We start from the raw sequence: 21,115 nt of genomic DNA, 5'->3' as shown, positions 1-21,115 counted from the left end.
TAGCTCTTAAGCTTTGATTGGTGATTGTTACCTCGTATCCGTTTTTAGACGCTAGTACCGAGGAGTACCAGGAGGAGGAGGTCTACTTCCAGGAAGAAGAAGACCACTTTGATCAATACACCACTGAAGGCAAGCTAATATTCTTGCAAGTGCAAAGCTCTACAAGAGCAAGGCACCATTACATACTACTTTATGCTTAATGATCCCATCCCAAGTTTTTACCTTACAAGTTTGTGAGTTTGATTTATCAAAGTTTACTTTTTGATTCATGATTCACTTGGTCTAGATATAGAGAAGAACAAGAGCATCAAATCTAGCCTAAAGCAATACAGGCTAGTTAGCACCCCTCATGACTAGTTGCTAGTGCTAACAAATAAAATTGACTACTCTAGATGGGAACATGTGAAATGAAATGACTTTGAAAGATTTTGAAGGTGAATGTAACTTGAATGACATGATGAATTTGATAAAAACTGATGGTTGGGTTCGGATGTGATACCATTCCAATTTGTCGTCGTGGCGAACGAGCAGATGCCATGGGATGGCTTAAGTTGGGGCCGAATGGGCGCTAGAGGATTCGGGGGAGGTTTTTTGGTTAGATAGGATGAACTTCCGGGTGGTTTCCTCAAGAACTCAGCCAAAGGCAAATGTAGAAGAAGAAACACACAAGGAAGAACTCTGCTCTAGATTTTTCTCTTCATTGATCTCAACAGGATACAGGTTTGTGCATGCAAGGTTTTCTCCCTTGATCGATCATCCCGTGTATGGGTGTGCCCCCTCTCCTTATATAGGGGAGAGGGTGGCTTACAGAGGAAGAAACCCTAATGGCATCTTTGACTAGACAAACTACTTTACAAAGTTACTTCAATCATAGATGACGCCGGGGTCTTCTTTAATCAGGGAGGCTGACGTCCTCCGGCTTCTTTCAGCGTCATCTTCCTCTTTGGCGCCAGGGCTTCGTTTAAAGCTACTTTGCTTACCTCATCTTTGTCCTCTAGCTCTGAAGAGAATCTTTGACCAGTCTTGCCGACGTGCTACAGGGCACTTCTTACCGGTAGCCCGGTGTCTTCTTTACCTGGTTCCGGTATACCCCTCTTGGGATACCGGCTTAGCTTTACTTAGCCAAACATTTAACTCTGTGCTCCGGTATAAACATTAAACCGGTATCTTGATGGCTCAAACCATCCGGTTTGGCATGCCTTTGGCATACCGGGGGTCATCCCCCCAACATTAGTCCCCGAAGCTGGTATAGTCTGGTGGATTTTATCCAACAGACCATGCCAGGTTCCCATATCTTAAGGTACCGGTTTAATCTTCCCGGTGGTCAGCTTAGTTCCCGGCATCTTTGCCAGACTCACGTCTTCTCTCTCTTTGCGAGGTATTTTCCGATATCTTATTCTCCGGTATCTTAGGCATTAAATCTCTCCTCGGCGAAGTCAAGAATTTCTTGGGTACAGTGCCTGTCAGTGACATGCGCACTGTACCTGACGCGCCAGTGTCAGAGGTCACTTCCCTTCGGCTTCTGCGCCAGTACTTATGGCGCCACACCGGATCCCTGCTACCGTTCCGGATCCGTGCGGCTTCCCTGTGGCATTATATTTTCCGCGCGTGTATCCTCGCGCCACGTGGCGGCCCACGAAGCGAACCGCCGCGGCCCAGCGGTTTCCAGCCCACTATCTCTTCTTCCTATATAAGGGGAAACTGCTCCTTCTTCCTCCTTTCTTCGCATTCTCAACTCTCTCGCGCGCACAGAGCTCCTAGCCCTCTTGCGCCCTCGCCGCTTCCGTTCGTCGCCAGAGCTCCGCCGCCCGGCGAACTTCCGCCGCTGCTCCGCCGAGCCTCGCCAAGCTTCGCTGCGCCGAGATTCATTGCAGTGCACCTGTTGCGGCTGCACCGTTCGTGCTCCGACGACCTCTTCTCCGCTTCCTCGTCGCCGGCCTTCCTCAGCAACCACGAGCTCGCCACCCCATTGGCGACCTTCTCCCTCAGCATCTCCGCCGCCTCAGGTTAGGCTCGATTCGCGCTTACCGCTCTCTTCTTTGCTTTTCAGATCTTGGGCCGGTAGGATATTTACTTTTGCTTTTTCTCTTACTCGTAGATCTTCGCGCAAGGGTAGATCTTGGGAAATCTGTCTTTCTGGGTAGATTCGTATGTCTAGCGAAGAGTCTCTTTCCGTGTCCTCCTCCAGTAGCCAACAGAGCGAAGCTTCCGACGGGCTAACTGCTGATCTTGCCCGGATGGAAACCGACACCGGCAAAGATCAAGAGGCCGGCAGCTCTAGCCAAGCCCCCGGAGTAGATCTCTCCGGTATCACACCCGGAGCCTGGAAAGGCTCCGACATCACGCAGCACGAGATCGACTGGCTCTACCGGTCTAGAAGGATACCGGAAGGAGTATCCTACCGGCTTCCCGGCGACGAGATCGAACTGGTACTCGAACCCGGTGAGTTCGTTGTGTTTCTTGCTCACTTCGAGCGCGGCTTCGGCCTTCCTGCTTCTGATTTCTTCTGCCAAATTCTGGATTATTACCAACTCCAGCCTCAACACCTTCCCGGCAATGCCATTTTTACCTTTCTTGCTATGCCACCTTCATGGAGGGCTACATCGGCATCCGTCCTACTCGCGAGACTTTTGCTCGCTTCTTCTCTCTTCGGATTAACTCCGTTCAGGGCAAGGACATTCCATGCCCAAACCCCCCGTAGAATGCGGGTCTTGTATCATCGGCTCCCGCCAAGGGAGCCCCTTCTTTAAATTCTCTGGTCTCGAGTCATGCCGGTTATGGCAAGGGACCTTCTTCTACGTGAAGAACAACGGCGCCGCAGATCTCATCAATCTGCCGGCCTTTAATCCGGCGCCACCCACAAAGGTCAACTGGGGCTACTTTCCTGGGACGAATCACATTGAGACGAACCGGGTAGTACGCTTCATGGAGAAGCTAAGGAAAGAGACGAACATCTGCTCTGACGACATCATCCGCACCTTCATCTCACACCGGGTGCTTCCTCTTAAGCGCCGGGCTCATAAGATGAGCGAGATGTACGGTCCTGGCAATCCTACCAAGATCACCGGCATCCCTCTAAGCAAGGAGGACATAGTCCTCAAGGCTAGGCAGATCTGCCAGACTGCCATGCCGGATGACTGGGAGTGGGGCTTCCTGCCTCTTAGCTCCACTAACCCTCCAACCAAAGAAGTAAGAGATTGTGCAACCCGGGTTGTTGTACCGGTAACTTTTACGTTGTGGCTAACTGATTTTTCATTTGTTTTCAGGCCAAAGACCGCTTCCCTCGCTTCGAGGCGGATCAGCGAGGCCCTTGCCAGAAGCGCCCTCTGGACACGGTGAACCCAGATCCTTACATCCACTGGACTGATCTCAAGATGGGCCGGACCCACACCTCGCACCCCGGTAACTTCTCGTCTGAAGCCCCCGGTTCCACCGACGATCTCACTGTGCTTGAGGTAGCTTTCTTTTCTGGTCTCTCATGCTTTACTGTTATTCCTCCTCTGTAGATGCTCCCTCAGCTAACACCCAACCGCAGGTTCATGAGCACGTTGCTCCTCTGCAGGCCGAGGCCGGCCGCGAGTTCCTGGAGAAGCTCGTGCCCCAGGGCAAGAAGAACAAGGCTCCGGCACCTGATGCCGGCTCAAACCAAGCTCCTCCCGCCAAACGCTCCCGGACCGAAGTTGTCGGAGGGAGAGCCGTGGGCAAGAAGCGCTACCAAGGCAAACAGATGCCGGTCGCTTCTGGGTAGGTCTTTGTTTCTTTGTTTGTTTTGTTTTTACCAACTTTTTCTTCCGGTTGCTTTTTCCGATCTTTTCTCGTTTTCTTGTTCAGCCCTGCGCTTAAGCCTCCCAAGAGCGCCAGCGGCCCAAGGCCTGAGAGCTCTGAGGGAACCGCAAGGACCTCATCTCCTCTTCACCCAAGCCCGGCACCGTCTGGTGCCGGCAACGCTTCTGCCTCCCCTCTGGGAGGCACTCCAAGCACGGGGCGCGCGGCCCCTACACCTCCTGAACACCGCGCGGAGGAGGACCTCATCTCCCTGATACGTCCAAAACGTATCTACTTTCCTGAACACTTTTGCTATTGTTTTGCCTCTAATTTGTGTATTTTGGATGCAACTAACACGGACTAACGCTGTTTTCAGCAGAACTGTTCTGGTGTCTCGTTTTTGTGCAGAAATCCAACTTTCAGGAAAATCCTCGGAATTTATGCGAAAGGTCCTATTTTTCCAGAAGACTCACAGAGCTAGAAGGGCAAGTCAGGTGGAGGCCCGAGGGCCCCACACCCTAGGGCGGCGCGGCCCTAGCGTGTGGCCTCCTCGGCCGGCCTCCGACGCCCTCCTTTGGACTACTTAACGCCTTCAACCTAAAAACGCACGAGAAGAAGTCGAAGTCACCAGAAACCCTCCAGAACACCGCCACATCGCGAAACTCCGTCTCGGGAGCCAGAAGTCTCCGTTCTGGCACTCCGCCGGGACGGGGAATTGGAGGAGATCATCGCCATCATCACCACCGACGCCTCTCCATCGACCATCCATGTTTCCCCCATCCATGTGTGAGTAATTCCCCCGCTGTAGGCCGAAGGGGATGGTAGGGATTGGATGAGATTGGTCATGTAATAGCATAAGATTGTTAGGGCATAGTGCCTAGTGTCCGTAATTGGTACTTTGATGATATTGTTGCAACTTGTTATGCTTAATGCTTGTCACTAGGGCCCGAGTGCCATGATCTCAGATCTGAACATGTTATTGTTTCATCATGATATTCATTGTTTTATGATCTTACCTGCAAGTTGTATACACATGTCGCTGTCCGGAACCAATGGCCCCGAAGTGACAGAAATCGGGACAACCGGAGGGGATGGTAGTGACGTGAGGATCACATGTGTTCACGGAATGTTAATGCTTTGCTCCGGTACTCTATTAAAAGGAGTACCTTAATATCCAGTAGATTTCCTTGAGGCCCGGCTGCCACCGGCTGGTAGGACAAAAGATGTTGTGCAAGTTTCTCATTGCGAGCACGTACGACTATATATGGAACACATGCCTATTGATTGCTTTGTACTTGGACACCGTTTTATTATTATCTGCAAATGCCCTGCTTTGATTGTTACATGAGTTTCTCTCATCCATGCAACGCCCGTTATCCGTCCCCGTGCCTACAGTATTTTAATCCTGCTATTTACTATAATCACTCTTTGTACGTGTTACTCTGCTGTTATTTCACTACTCTACTGCTATAAAACTATTACTCTTGATAAACTCTTGCGAGCAAGTCTGTTTCAGGTGCAGCTGAATTGACAACTCATTTGTTAAGGCTTTCAAGTATTCTTTGTCTCCCCTTGTGTCGAATCAATAAATTGGGTTTTACTACCCGCGAAGACTGCTGCGATCCCCTATACTTGTGGGTTATCAAGACTGTTTTCTGGCGCCGTTGCCGGGGAGCATAGCTTTATTTGGAAGTTCGCTTGGATTGATATTGTTCGCTGCAAATTCTCCATCATGGGTAAAACTTGCGATCCTAAAGTCGCCATATTACCATCCACTACAAGAAAAGGTACAACTCTGAGTACCTCTGCTACTCTTGATTCACCATCTGTGATAAGTCAACTTGTTTCACCGCCGCAAGCTTCACTTGCTGGTACTTCTGCTGAATCTGAAAATTCTCATAATATTGATAATGTTTCTGCTGTGCTTGATGATAGTGGTTCATTGGGATCTTTTCTAGATGCTACAATTGCTAGGTCTAGACCAATTGAAAATGCTGAAACTCCTAATGAAAATGCTGCTACACCTGTTAATTCACCTGAACTTGATCATTCTAGTGATGATCCTGATGAGGATTATGTGGAGCTTAATGATGATTTTATTAATAGATGCAATGCTACTGCTGATGCAAGAAAAATTAAAAAGTTTCTCACACAATATACTGTTAGACATAAGCTATCTCCTGATCCTAAATTTGCCACATCTCCTATATGCATTAAGGATAAAGATTATGATTTTTCTCTCGATCTATCTCATATAGCTATTGTTGAGAAAGCACCCTTTTGTGGTACTGAAAAAGAAAGTGCTGTAGAACACATGATTGAACTTTCTTCTATGAGTAGCTTGTTTTCTGACGATGTCAAGATGCGTACTTACTTTGTCGCTAAATTTTTTCCTTACTCATTAAAGGATGATGCTAAAACTTGGTATAATAATTTGCCTCCTGGTTCTATTAAAAGTCCAACTGATTTACGTGATGTTTTCTTTCGAAAATATTTTCCTGCTAGTGCTCAACATATTGCTTTACAGAAAATTTATAGATTTGACCAGGGAGATGAAGAGAAATTGCCTGAGGCTTGGGCAAGATTTTGTTCTCTTATCAGAGCTCGACCTGGACATGATTTAGAAAAGAATGATCTACTTGATATATTTTATAGTGGACTAACCATTGAGTCTAGAGCATATTTGGATAGTTGTGCTGGTTGTATTTTCAGGAAAAGAACTCCAGACGAGGCTGAAGAATTATTGGCTAAAATAGGCCGGAATCATGATGATTGGACTACACCTGAACCAACTCCAACACCAATATTGAAGAAGAGGGGTTTAATTAAATTGAATGATGAAGATATGAGGGAAGCCTAAGAAGTCTCTCAAGGAGAAAGGTATTAAATCCGAAGATGTGAAGAATCTACCTCCCATAGAAGATATATGTGAGATAATTCCCCCTTCATCCATGATTGAGGTAAACTCCCTTCAACGCTTTACTAGGGAAGATATTCCATATTCAAAACCTCCTGCTCAATGCTTAGATGAGTTTGATAATTATATTGTTAAGCAAGAAAATTTTAATATGAGAGTAGAGAATCATCTAATGGAAAATTCTCAAGCTATTAGCAATTTACATGATATTGTGGAGAGAACCTCCAATGATGTTAAGATGCTTGTTAAACATTTTCAAATGGTTCAAAATCAAATTGATCAACTCACTAAAGTGCAAAATGACTTGTTAAAAAATAATTCTAAAGAGAAACATGCTGATGAAGTAACAACTAGAGGTGGTGTCTCTACCCAGGATCCTCTATATCCTGAAGGGCATCCCAAAAGAATTGAACAAGATTCTCAACGAATTGAACCTAGTGCTCCTTCTAAGAAAAAGAAGAAAAAACATAAAAATGTTGTAGAATCCTCTGAACCTGTTAATGATCCTAATAATATTTCTATTTCCGATGCTGAAACTGAAAGTGGTAATGAACATGATAATGGTAATGATAATGATAAGAAAGATGCTTTTGATAAAGAAGAGGTTGAAGATGAACCTGAAAAGCATGCTAAAAATAAAAGTATACTAAAGAAGATTTTATTGCTAAGAAACATGGTAATGAAAGAGAACCTTGGGTGCAAAAGCAAATGCCTTTTCCTGCTAAGAAACTAAAATCAAAGGAAGAAGAACACTATAATAAATTTTGCGATTGGATGAAACCTTTATTCTTGCAAATCCCTTTGACTGATGCTATTAAATTGCCGCCTTATTCAAAGTATATGAAAGATATTGTTACTAACAAAAGGAAAATCCCCAATGAGGAGATTTCCACTATGCTTGCTAATTACTCTTTCAATGGCAAAGGTCAAAAGAAGTTGGGTGACCCAGGTATACCTACTATTCCTTGTTCTATTAAGAATAATTATGTTAAAACTGCTCTATGTGACTTGGGAGCCGGTGTTAGTGTTATGCCTTTTTCTCTTTATAAGAGACTTTATTTAGATAAGTTGATACCTACTGATATATCTTTGCAAATGGCTGATAAATCTACTGCTATTCCTGTTGGTATATGTGAGGATGTTCCTGTTCAAGTTACTAATAACTGCTTAATATTAACTGATTTTGTTGTGTTGGAAATGCCTGAAGATGATAATATGTCTATTATTCTTGGGAGACCTTTTCTTAACACCGCAGGGGCTGTTATTGATTGCAATAAAGGAAAAGTTACTTTCAATCTTGATGATAAGGAGCATACCGTCTATTTCCCCAAGAGGATTGATAAAGTATGTGGAGTCAAAACTATTTCTAATGTGAGAACTATCAAAATTGGAACTATCGATTGTTCTATATATGAGCCTAAAGAAGGTTATCAAAGTATTATGATTGGATCCATATCAATGCAATTCAAGGTAACATGATTGATTTGAGGTTTATTTCTTCTTATGCTATGTAAAATTTATTTGGTGGCAAGACTTGATCAACCTTGTTAACAAATACTTTTTATATGCATAGAGGAGGTAAACAACATTTCTTTCTCCCTCCACTTGTCTTACTTGCTGTAGCACTTTTAATTTGCAAAATTCCTTAGCTAATTAGAGATTTCAAAATCTTTTCCTGTCCAGTAATAATAAACTTAATACCCAGAAATGTGCATTTTTCAAAGTTTTCAAAAATTCACAAAAATTATACCGTTGGTCTTATTTTTTGAAGACGCACCTGGGAGCACCTGGGGATGATCAGTGGGGCACCCCAGGGTGGCACCCCATAGGCCGGCGCGGCCAGTAAGGGGGGTGCGCCACCCTGGTGTGTGGGTCCCCCTTTGCCCCACTTCAGCATCTCTTCCTCCCACACTCTTCTCTCTCCCGAAAAAAATCAGCACCAGCTTTCTCTCACTCGCATTTTTGCTCAAGAGCTCGGGATTTTTCGATCTCTTTGCTCAGCCCAGATTTCTGTCTGAAATTTAGCACATTTGCTCTCCGGTATGTGACTCCTCCGATTATCCAAGTAGAATTTTGTTTGGTTGAGTATATGTTGAATATTTTGCTACTGTAGGTAACATGTTTAGTGAGCTTGCATGCTTGTTCTAAGTTGTATAAACTAGTTTTGATGCATGATTAGTACTCTAGCAAGTTCCTATAGTAGTTCCCCTCAATTATATGTCACCAAATCAAATTTTATAATGTTTGTTGAAAATTTCAGAAAATGGAGTGGAATAGATATCAACTAAACCAACAAGAATTGGAGGTGCAACAAGTCATGAGAGTGAACCGCGAAGAAGGAGTATACCCCTCTTACTACCCGTGCACGGATTTCATGAGAAGTGCAGGAATCTTGGGAGATGTTCAGAATCTAATTTCTCGTACAGGGTTGAATGATTTTGTTGACGGAGCACTATGCCAATATGCAAAGTTGACTATGTCTGTTGTGCAGGATTTTAAGTTCAACTGGTCGCAATCTAACCCCATGGTTCAGTACAAGATTTATAATAAAACTGTCAACTTGCCATTTCAATGACTTTTGTACAGCAATTAGAGTACCGCAATGGGGATCATGCGAGAAGATAAGGGGATCGCCGCGAGAGCTCTTAAGCCTTTTCGAGATGATTTGTCATGGAAGGAGTTTCTCAGAGGATGGTGGTAAAATCACTAGCATTCAACTCCCAGCTATCCGCTACTTTGCTTATTTCATTACTAAATGCGTTCTTGCCATAAAGAATGGTAGTAAACTATCTATCCAGGATTTAGCTTTTCTAGCTGCTGCACTACAAGGTAGTAAGGCCTATAATTTGGGTGCGCTGATAGCTTATAGACTTTCTACTAACCGTGAGAAGGGCGGAATTTGTGGAGGTCTCATCGTCTCTCGTTTACTAGCTTTGCATGGATTAGAACCTCACCATCTTGATATTCAACTTCCCATAGAAAAACTTGACATAGTCTCCATGATTAAACATGAATTTGTTTCTGATTCATCTAACTTGAGTAACCTATCTTACAAGATAACATTTTACAAGAAGTCTTGGAGAACAACTAAGAAAACTGAAAAACTAGTAAGATTGCCTGCGCCTGTTCTATTTAACCTTGATTCCAGGGAGGATTGGTCAGTCACAGAAGGTGCACTGAATGCACACATAGAGGGAGGAGGCCATTATGCAAGAGACAACACGCAGGAGGCCGAGGAACACCTCGACTCGTCATCCGATGCAGCGAGTTCTTCGCATCAACAGTTTGGACATGTGGAGCCTCCACGCTTTTCTTCTGCACATGGACCCTACTATGACTACGTCATGTATAATCCACCGGCAAGGAACAGCGACCCTCGCTGGGGTTGAACTCCACTTAGGCCAAAAACCTAAGCTTGGGGGGAGGTATACCGGCATCACTCATTCTTTGCATATTATGGTTGCTGGATACTTGTATATACTTGTTTAGTTTGTTTGAGTGGTTTTCTAATGAGAGGGAGATGATATTTGGGGAAGTGCTGCCTGAAAACAGATTCTAGACTGTTACCGAAAAAATTCTCAAAAATAGCCAGAACGATATTTTGCTAAGCCAATTTTTGTGCATGTTCCCCATGTTATTATCTAACTTTCATTAGTTGAACACTTTTCTATTTGAGCAGTGGAAGAATTCCTTAAAAATCGAGTACTGTACTGCTGTCAAGTTTGACGAATTTCTGCTGCTTTGTGTTTATGTGACTCTTCTAGTTTCCATTTTCTTGTTTTTTGCTTTGTTTCTTTCCTAAAACACAAAAAGACCAAAAATATTTCTGTTGTTTCTCTTCACCATTTGTTTGTTTTGGTTTTTGCATTTATTTTGCTTTATTTGCTATTGTTGGTTTGCTATAAAAAAATCCAAAAAGATTTTGCTTTGTTTGCTTGTTTCCTTTTGTTCTTGTTTCCAATTCGAAAACACCAAAAATATTTGCTGTTCTTCTTTGGTTTGTAAAGTTCATCTTGAGTTCAATGGTCTTCGGTGGCTGGAGCGTGGTTTTCATTTCATATTATCCAAGCTACACAAGTGAAAGGCAATAATGACGATCTACGACAATTGGATTGTGGTGAGAGGCTGGTATGAACTCTGTTTGTTTTCATTTTTATACATATACTCATCCATGTGAGAATGCTTAGTTGGTTCATGTGAGGTATATATCATTTAAGAAAGTTTAGTAGTTCATGATCTCTCATGTTTAGCTCCAATTTATTAATATGAGTAGCATGTCATGGATGTTTGCTTGCATTGTTTTATTCATAAGTAGGTATGATATTGTGGTATCCTCCTCTGAATAATTCATTTATATCGACTTGGCACATGCTCACGTATGCATATGACTGAACAAAAGTCAATTAAGCCTCGATGATTTACATTGCTTCAGAGTTCTTGTATCATTTTAATGCCTCCGTTAATTTATTTTGCCGCAAGCATGATTATGACAGTGACTGCTCTCTTGATTTGTCGCTCCCCAGTCTATTGCTAGACTTCACTAGTACTGAGCGGGAACGCTGCTCGTGCTTCCAAACACCTAAAAACCAAGTTGTTCCAAAGTGTCCACCATAAATACCTATGCATGGCATTTCAAACCATTCCAAGTAAATTCTCATGCGCTACCTTTAAAACCTTCAAAATGCTTCTCAATTTGTGTTAATGTTTCATAGCTCATGAGGAAGTATGTGGTGTTTAACTTTCAACCTTGTCATTTACTCTTGACGGACTTTCATTATGGACTAGTGGCACATCCGCTTATCCAATAATTTTGCAAAAAGAGCTGGCAATGGGGTTCCCAGCCCCGATTAATCAAACTTCATTAATAATTCTCTTCACATGTTTTGCTCTGATTCATCAGTAAGCAACTTAATTTTGCAAATAGACACTCCTCCATGGTATGAGATTGATGGAAGGCACCCGAGGATTCGGTTAGCCATGGCTTGTGTAAGCAAAAGGTTGGGGGGAGTGTCACTCATAATAAAACTAAAATACGTGTGTAAACAAAAGAGAAGAGGGATGATCTACCTTGCTGGTAGAGATAACGTCCTTCATGGGAGCCGCTCTTGAAAGTCCGGTTGGCGAGGTAGTTGGTGTACCCATTACCATTCGTTGACAACAACAAACACCTCTCAAAATAATTTTACTCCTGTTTAAAAAAATGAAAAGCTCTAGCGCATGTTAATCCCTGCTTCCCTCCGCGAAGGGTCAATCTTTTACTTTTATGTTGTGTCTCCATCCTTTCTTTGAGTACTATCTTGAGAGCACAACTGTCATTCTTAGTATAATATGCTTGTCCCAAAATATGATTGATTGCGGTATAACTTTGATGCTTTTATCTTTGACAATCACTATTTCTAGTCTTTCTATGAACTTCAGAGGTGCCTGGGCATTTATGTTTTGCTGATCAAATATGGGCAAGCGAGATACCACTTTATCATACTCTTTTATGAACATTGCAATCCTGCTTATAGACATGATTCATGATGCTTATTATTAATTGTTGGTACTTTTCCATGATTGACATAGCTATTAGATGATCTTATTTGCATGCATCTTATTATGAACTGCCTAAGTGTTAGCCATATCATGAGAATATTTACATCATATGAACAAATGTGTTCGTGAAAGTTCTTTTATCGCATCAGTTGTTAACTGAATTGCTTGAGGACAAGCAATAAGCTAAGCTTGGGGGGAGTTGATACGTCCAAAACGTATCTACTTTCCCGAACACTTTTGCTATTGTTTTGCCTCTAATTTGTGTATTTTGGATGCAACTAACATGGACTAACGCTGTTTTCAGCAGAACTGTTCTGGTGTCTCGTTTTTGTGCAGAAATCCAACTTTCAGGAAAATCCTCGGAATTTATGCGAAAGGTCCTATTTTTCCAGAAGACTCACGGAGCCAGAAGGGCAAGTCAGGTGGAGGCCCGATGGCCCCACACCCTAGGGCGGTGCGGTCTAGGAGGGGGGCGCGCGGCCCTAGCGTGTGGCCCCCTCGGCCGGCCTCCGACGCCCTCCTTTGGACTACTTAACGCCTTCGACCTAAAAACGCACGGGAAGAAGTCGAAGTCGCCAAAAACCCTCCAGAACGCCGCCACATCGCAAAACTCCGTCTCGGGAGCCAGAAGTCTCCATTCAGGCACTCCGCCGGGACGGGGAATTGGAGGAGATCATCGCCATCATCACCACCAACGCCTCTCCATCGACCATCCATGTTTCCCCCATCCATGTGTGAGTAATTCCCCCGCTGTAGGCCGAAGGGGATGGTAGGGATTGGATGAGATTGGTCATGTAATAGCATAAGATTGTTAGGGCATAGTGCCTAGTGTCCGTAATTGGTACTTTGATGATATTGTTGCAACTTGTTATGCTTAATGCTTGTCACTAGGGCCCGAGTGCCATGATCTCAGATCTGAACATGTTATTGTTTCATCATGATATTTTTTATGATCTTACCTGCAAGTTGTATACACATGTCGCTGTCCGGAACCAATGGCCCCGAAGTGACAGAAATCGGGACAACCGGAGGGGATGGTAGTGACGTGAGGATCACATGTGTTCACGGAGTGTTAATGCTTTGCTCCGGTACTCTATTAAAAGGAGTACCTTAATATCCAGTAGATTCCCTTGAGGCCCGGCTGCCACCGGCTGGTAGGACAAAAGATGTTGTGCAAGTTTCTCATTGCGAGCACGTACGACTATATATGGAACACATGCCTATTGATTGCTTTGTACTTGGACACCGTTTTATTATTATCTGCAAATGCCCTGCTTTGATTGTTACATGAGTTTCTCTCATCCATGCAACGCCCGTTATCCGTCCCCGTGCCTATAGTATTTTAATCCTGCTGTTTACTATAATCACTACTGCTGTCTGTGTTACTCTGCTGCTGTTATTTCACTATCGCTATCGCTATAAAATCACATTACTACTGATAAACTCTTGCGAGCAAGTCTGTTTCCAGGTGCAGCTGAATTGACAACTCCGCTGTTAAGGCTTTCAAGTATTCTTTGTCTCCCCATGTGTCGAATCAATAAGTTGGGTTTTACTACCCGCGAAGACTGCTGCGATCCCCTATACTTGTGGGTTATCACTCCCCTCCAGAAAAAGAAGATGCCGGCGCCAGCAACATCGATGCCGATGCAGAAGCTGCCGGGCGGTCGGAACCTCTGGTTCCTCCCGTTCCCAAAAAGAAGAAGAAGACCACGGGGTCTTCCCCCTCCAAACCGGTGCCAGACTCTTCCGCGCCGGGAAGTTCTAACCTGGGCCAGGACGCACCTGACGCCCCTTCGTCGCCCAAGACTACGCTTGCGCCTCCGCCGGAAGCTCCCAGCGCTGAGCCAACCGGGGCCACTCCAACGCCGCCGCCAGAAACCCTCAAGATCACCAAGGGGAAGGCCACGGCTTCCGGCACTTCACCCGCCGGCCCGCAGTCATTGGTGCTGCACGTCGGCCCCGCCGCCGCGGCTGGAGAAAAACCTTCCGGCATCTTGGGCCGGATCACCGAGCTGAAGCGCGAAGGCCGTTATCTGGGGCACTTGCTTCCGTACGCTGAGAAGTGGAATGCTGCGGATGTGTCCGCAGCTACACGCGGCCTGGGGAAGGATCGGCTTCCGGCACTGGACCCCTCTGCCCCTCGGTGCACGGAGGAGCACTTCATGCGGCTGCGGCGCGCGGTGAAGGAGCTGGATTGCGCGTGGTATGATGCCACCAACAACATGGTGGTAAGCTTCATCAAACTCTTTTCAACTTTTCAGCTCACACCGGTCTCATTCTTTCCAGATCCTGTCTATCTTCCCAGTCCCCGAGTTTCGTGTTGAGAGCGTAGCTCTTAGCGCGAAACTTAGGTAAAAACTCGAAAAACCGGCATAGCCAGTCCCCGAGTTTCGGGTTAAGAACATAGCTCTTAGCGCGAAACTTAGGTAAAAACTCGAAAAAACCGGCATAGCCAGTCCCCGAGTTTCGGGTTAAGAACATAGCTCTTAGAGCGAAACTTAGGTAAGAGCATAGAGAAACCGGCTTCTTTTTTCTAACATTTTTTTTCTCTTGAACAGAGCACTGCCGACGCCCGGAGGAACCTCTTTGAGGAGCTTCTCTGGGAGCACCGGGACCTTGCTGAAGCGCACAGCAAGTGCCAAGGTGAGCTTTTGTGCCTCCGGCGTCTTCTTACCGGAAGGTTTTCTTTCTTAGTACTTATATCTTTCTGCTTAACAGCTATCCCGGAAGCTTCCATCGAAGCCCTCAAGACTCAGCTCGCCGCAGTCCAAGGTACTGCTCCTTCTTTTCCGGTTAACTTGTTTCTTCTTCATTTTACCAGTTGTAATTTTGTTAACGCTTTCTTTCCGGGCTCTAGGTGAAAAAGAGCAGCTCATCCGGGAGCACCGCGAGGCTCTGGACGCCCAAGAGACTTACTCCAAGGGGCTGAAGGACCAGCTAATCCAGCTCGGGCTCAAGCACAATGAGGCGATGAAGGCCGCCCAAGCCGCCGCTGAGGCTAAGCTGAACGAAGCTCTGGAGGATGCCGACAACTCCACCGTGGTACTGCGGGCGGAGCTAGAGGAGGGAGCCAAGGCGCGGAAAGCAGCCGAGGATCAGGCCGCACGCTTGGAGGGAGAGCAGAAGGAGTATGACCTTTTGGTCATGCAGACCGACGCGCTCGCCCTCCGTAAGTTTTTCTCTTTTCTTTACCGGCTTCTGCTTATAAGCTTATCTCTTCCGGTAGCATGTGCTTATCTTTTTTTTCTTTGTCTTGCAGGGCTCTTTCCGGATTCGCAGGCGTATGCGGTGAAGAAGGTAGCAGAGCGCCGGGTCGCGCAAGCGTACAAGAATCTGGATGCGCCCTGGGACCCTTATGACCATCTGGTCGCGCTGTCTGCCCGTGTCTCCCACATGCGTGCGGTGGACCGGAACCTCGCCGACATCCCTGAGGTGGCTATCCAGCTCTTCAAGGTGCTTTGGCCTGAGGAGGAGGTGCCGGCTAACTTGTCGCTCACCTCCGACCGCCTGAAAGGTGCCGGCCGGAGGATCCGGGAGTGGCAATGCTCAGCGGCTCGTGCCGGAGCGGATACGGCGCTGCGCGTCGCCTGCTCCTGGTACGAGGACTTGGACCCGGACGCCCTCCTTGGCGTGCGCGAAGATGCTCCAACCGACATGGATCCGGTCCTCACCGCGAAGCGGCAGGATCGAGCCTACCGGATCGCAGAGTACGCCCCGATGCGCACCTTCATCCCCCTCCTCCCAACATCAAAGACTACCTCAGCGACGAAGAAGAAGGAGAGGATGAGGAAGATGAAGATGCTGAAGCTGGTGATGCGCCTCCGGAAGCTCCAGAGGCTGGTGTCGTTCCTCCCGAAGCTCCTCCTGCTTAAATATCTCTTGTAATGTGTTTGCCCGTCCTGCTTACTTCAAAACAATGCTCATCAAATTCTACCCCGGTATACTGGGGTTTATGATGTAATATAAAACTTAACCGTTCTTTTGGTTGTGCTACAACAATCTATGCCGGTATGTTATACCGGTATCCTATTAACTTATGTTTGTCTATTGTCTTAGCATTTTGCTCGTTGTGTTGTTTTTATGTTGCACTGCAAAGATTCCGGAATTGTTTCCGCATCCAATCCGATGCGCACTTGGCTCTTTTGCTTTGGCTCTGCCTACCTTCTCTGGGCGTTTTGGCGTATGAGCACAAAGTTCTTTTACCAAGCAAGCACTTTCTTGAACTTAGAAATAACTCAAAATTTTCACAAAAAACCGGTACAACTGGGGTTAGTTAAATTATTCCGGATTGTTCGTTCCCACTCTCTCTTTTCGCAGTTCACGTGCTTAATTCCTACCGGTTTATCTTGCTTGCCATGAAGCCGGGTTGCGGACAGCAGCAGAGTCGAAGACTCCGATAGGTTTAGCACGTTACTAAACCGGAAAGAAAAAATGTTCAACAAGCAACCGGTAAACTGAAAAAATAAACATATTGCATGCAATTTCAGTAGGGGTAGTCCCCGAGATTCATTCAAGGTCTCGACATCTTTTATTCATAGTGAATAAGGTACAAAAAGGAACTTCTTACACCACAACTTCAAGAGTAGAAAGGACGCAACAGAGCTACGTTCCACGGACGCTTGGTCTCTGTCAACACCCGGATTTTTAAGCCCGGATGCCTATTATGTCATACATCGCAATCCCAGGAATATTGTTGTTGCGAGGCATAATAGTTAAGTATCACAGTCATCATTCATTACAAACCATAAGTCTTACAAATTTGGAATCACATGATCCATATTACACGAATAGTTGATCTATCGATCAACGAACAAACACAAGTTCATAGTTCATAGCGGAAGCGTAAGATACAAGGACTCTCTAGTCCACAGGCCAACGCTTGACGTCGGAAGGCGCTTAGTTGTCGTAGGCGTCCTGTTGGTCATCTCCTTGTTCATCTTCACACTCTGGCCATTTGAATAGCCAGGGAAAAAGCCGTGAGTACTTCAAGTACTCGCAAACTAATACTAATGTAAGTGCTAGACATTCTAGTAAGGTTTGCTAAGCTCTAGTTTATTTGCATAAAGCCAATTTTAGTTCACAAGTATTTGAGAAAAGCTTATTCAAGTGCTAACTAACTCAAGTGGGAACATTAGTGTCATTCCCACCATTCAAGTGGTGATTTCAATTCAATTCACCACAAGTCATTTCACCATCATCTTTCAACATCATTTTCAAAGATATGACATCGGAAACTATATGGCCTTTCCAACCGTCCGTAACCGTGGACGCGGCTATTCGAATAGATTGACACTCTGCAGAGGTTGCACACTTGTGCCACAACATTTGATTTCATCCGTCGGGATTACCCCGAATCATCGTAACACAGTACGCGGATCATCAACCATAACCTTTCACTTACGAATCCTAGTATGAGCACCTCTCCCCATGAGCTTGGCCTCCCAGTGAAGACCAATCACAACCCGGGAACTGCACAGGGCTTGGCCGTACAATTCACCTCAATTTCACATCATTTCTCAACAACGGAGGCAGCCTCAAGCGTAACCCCTATGACGTGTGTTCAGAGGGAACCCATACTAAGATGCATAAACTTCCAGTTAAGCCCTACCCATAATCAGGTATTGTGGGGGTACTTACTAATTGGAAAGGTATCGCATTCAAACCAACATCATGTTTATCAAAAATCACCATCTTCTCTTGGTCATATTCACTTTCAAAATCATTCAATGGAATGCATCATCATTCCAAGGTTTCAAATTCATTTCAATTCACATTGTTCCCATCTAGAGTAGTCAAGTTTTATTTCATTAGCACTAGCTCTAAATCATGAGGGGTGCTATCTTGCTTTGCTTGATGGAGACTAACTTCACTACTCTAGTAATCATTCTTTACTTGACCAAAGTTAACTATAAAAGTAACTCTTTGAGAAAACAAGTAGAAAACTTGTAATGTATAAACTTGGGATAGGCTATGTAAGAAAAGGTAAGATTCATGGTGCCTTGCCCAAAGGGGCTTTGCACTTTGCAAGAATATTAGCTTACCTTGGTAGTTCTCAAACTGTTCCTCCTCCTCCTCTTGGTAGCAACCTTCTTCTTCGGCGTACTCTCCGGTGCTACCGTCTAAATTTGAATACGAGTATAATTACTCATTAATTCAATGGCTATTCCATGTATCACATATAAACACACAAACTATTCTATGCACACAATAATCTACTTAGGGTGCATGGGTTGGGTGCTTTAAATAGAATTCACTTCTTTGTATTTAAATATGTGAATGATAGTTTCCATAGGGTTCTTGAGAAATAATTTCCTCTCATTGAAATCTTCTTAAGATTTAATTTCTCAAACCATCATAGATGAACTTATATTGACCTAAGTCCAATGTTCATCATCATCATTTGAGAAGATGATTTAAATGAGGTAGATCACCTCATATCATTTAATAACACTACATAGGATTTAAATCTCTAAGTAATTCATATAAGAGAGTTGGGACCAGGGGTCCAAACATCCCATGAATTCATGTGAGACAAGATTTAAATGAAGTTTAAGAATTCATGTGAATTACTTAATAGTTTTGGACAATATCAACTAGTTAAACTAGCCATAATATCCATTAATTAAACTAGGGCATGATCATGCAAAGTGACCACACCATTTTATTGCATAAACAATTAGTGTAAGTCAAATGTGAGCTATTGGAGTTGGAATTAACTTAATATCTATTTTGGTTGATTTTTAAGAATTATTTGAATAGGGAAAAGTCCCTGCCTTGTTATTTTTATCAAATTAATTCTACAAAGAATCTGGTCATGGGACCAGTGGCATGTTGTAGATAATTTCACTAGCTTTCCAACCATATAAAGTTCATTAAATTTGGTTGAGCCAATTTAAATCTATGGATTTTCAAAGTGGAGGCAGTATTGAAATTCATTTGAAATTTATTAAACTGGATTTGAATTAAAAGGCCGGCGGGAAAACTAAACGGGCTGAAAGATTTGAAAACGGCCCAAGGCCAGCCCAGCCACGGTCCAGAGACGCGCGGGCTGCCTGACAGCGGGGGCCACCCGTCAGCGAGTATTTAAACCCAAAACGGTATGGGTGAACCAGAGACGTAGGATTAGATCAAAGATCAACGGCTCGAGTTCATCGTCGTCTCCGACGAGAACCCGATGCTCTGGCGGCGGCGGTAGGGGGTCGGAGGGCTTACGGCGGCTCCAGCAAGGGATGGCAGTGTGCTCGGGGTAGATGTGGACGACGGCGAAGCTCCAGGTACAGGTGGCGTCGCCTGAGGTGGACTGGTTCGCCGGCGATTGCTGCAGAGCTTCCGCGGCGGCGAGCTCTCGATTGGCCTTGCTCCAACGTGAATCAGGTGAGTGGTGAGGTGGTTGAGAAGCTGTGAGAGGTGGGGAGTGCGGTGGTGTGCTTGGATCATCAAGGGGAGGTCTCCTTTTATAGCAGCGCATGGGTGCTGCGGGGCAGGGTGGTGGTCGACCATGGCGCGGCGATTCCGGCGAGTGGTCGAGCTAGGCGAGGTCGTGGCAGTGCTCTACGTGTCCAGGCGAGGCTAATGGCAGTGACAGCTTGGTCGGGCAGGGCCTGGTTGGGTCGCGTTGCTTCCAGGCATGTCGCGGCACTGGCGGGATTTGCTCAACGTCGCCGGCGGCGGCGGGCAAGGGTCGTGGTCGAGGCCATGTCTGGCTGTGTCCAGGTGTCACGCAGATGCTCAACTCGTCGAGAGAGGGTCCAGGGCGAGCGTGAGGTGGTGGCGCGAGAGGTGGCCAGAGCGCGTCCATGCACGTGCATGCGTGACGCGAGCGGCGTCTGGGCGTGTTCTGGGCGCGCGTCGTCCAGCCAGTGTCGTCGTCCTCCTCGACCATGGCGGTGCTAGGCGTTGCTAGGCAATGCGGTGGTGAGCTGTGGCGCGGTGGCCAGGGCAGAGAAGCAAGGGAGAGAGGGGAGAGTGTCGGGTTGGGCGACATGGCCGGCATGGCCATGTCTAGCCTTGCTCTCTCTCTCCCTAGTGTTCTATTTGGTATTGAATGGGATTAAGGGGACCAGGGGACAATGTAGAATAGTGTAGTGTAGATTAGGTTTAGGTAGATCACTATTTGCAATAGTGTCAAATAGTTGCATAATTGGAAATTTGCAAATTTGTCCAAATTTGGTTTAATTCAAATGGTTGAACAATTTGAAATGTGTGTGTTTAGATAAGTTGTATTTGACCAGAGATGAATAGAGGTGGTGGTGGAATTGTAGAATTCAAGAATTTGCAAAATTGGCTAAGTTGGAGATTGTTGAGTAGGTTAAAAAGTTGAATCTTTGGATGAGCATAGCTCTTGATCAAGAATGATTTTGGCATGGTGATGTTTACAGAAGTTGTTCACCTTGATGTTGACTTTGAAATGGTGCAAAGAGTTAGCAAGATTTGGTTTGAGAAAATTGAATGGCAATGGCTCAAAGTAGTGATCAGGCTATAAATTTCAGTTTTGACCATTATCATATGTGAGCTAGTTTTCCATTTGGAATTTATTTGAATTGTGAAAATTTGGTTCCAAAAGTTGTAATAAGTGTTTAATAACATTATTCAACTATTGGTGAAGACCAAATTGGTCTAGGGTCAAAATTTATAAAAATGCCATAGAGCATATGTGAGGGTTTTAGGGTTTTTCATTTATTTGATTTCTTTCTCTTTTTGGTTTTATTTGGTTGGTGATATTCATATGATCACATTAGGGTTTTAAGGTATAACAAATACAAGTAATAACAATCATCATGGCATATCAATCAAATGCACAAGTCCTATGCATGGTACTATATGCAATTTAAAAAGTTTTGTTTTGTTTGAAATTTTGCTCTCTGGAATTCTCTAACTTTCTTTTTATTGAAATTT

The sequence above is a fragment of the Lolium perenne genome, chromosome 4 (assembly GCF_019359855.2).
Source record: "Lolium perenne isolate Kyuss_39 chromosome 4, Kyuss_2.0, whole genome shotgun sequence".
Lineage (NCBI taxonomy): Eukaryota > Viridiplantae > Streptophyta > Magnoliopsida > Poales > Poaceae > Lolium > Lolium perenne.
This window is presented reverse-complemented; position numbering follows the sequence as displayed.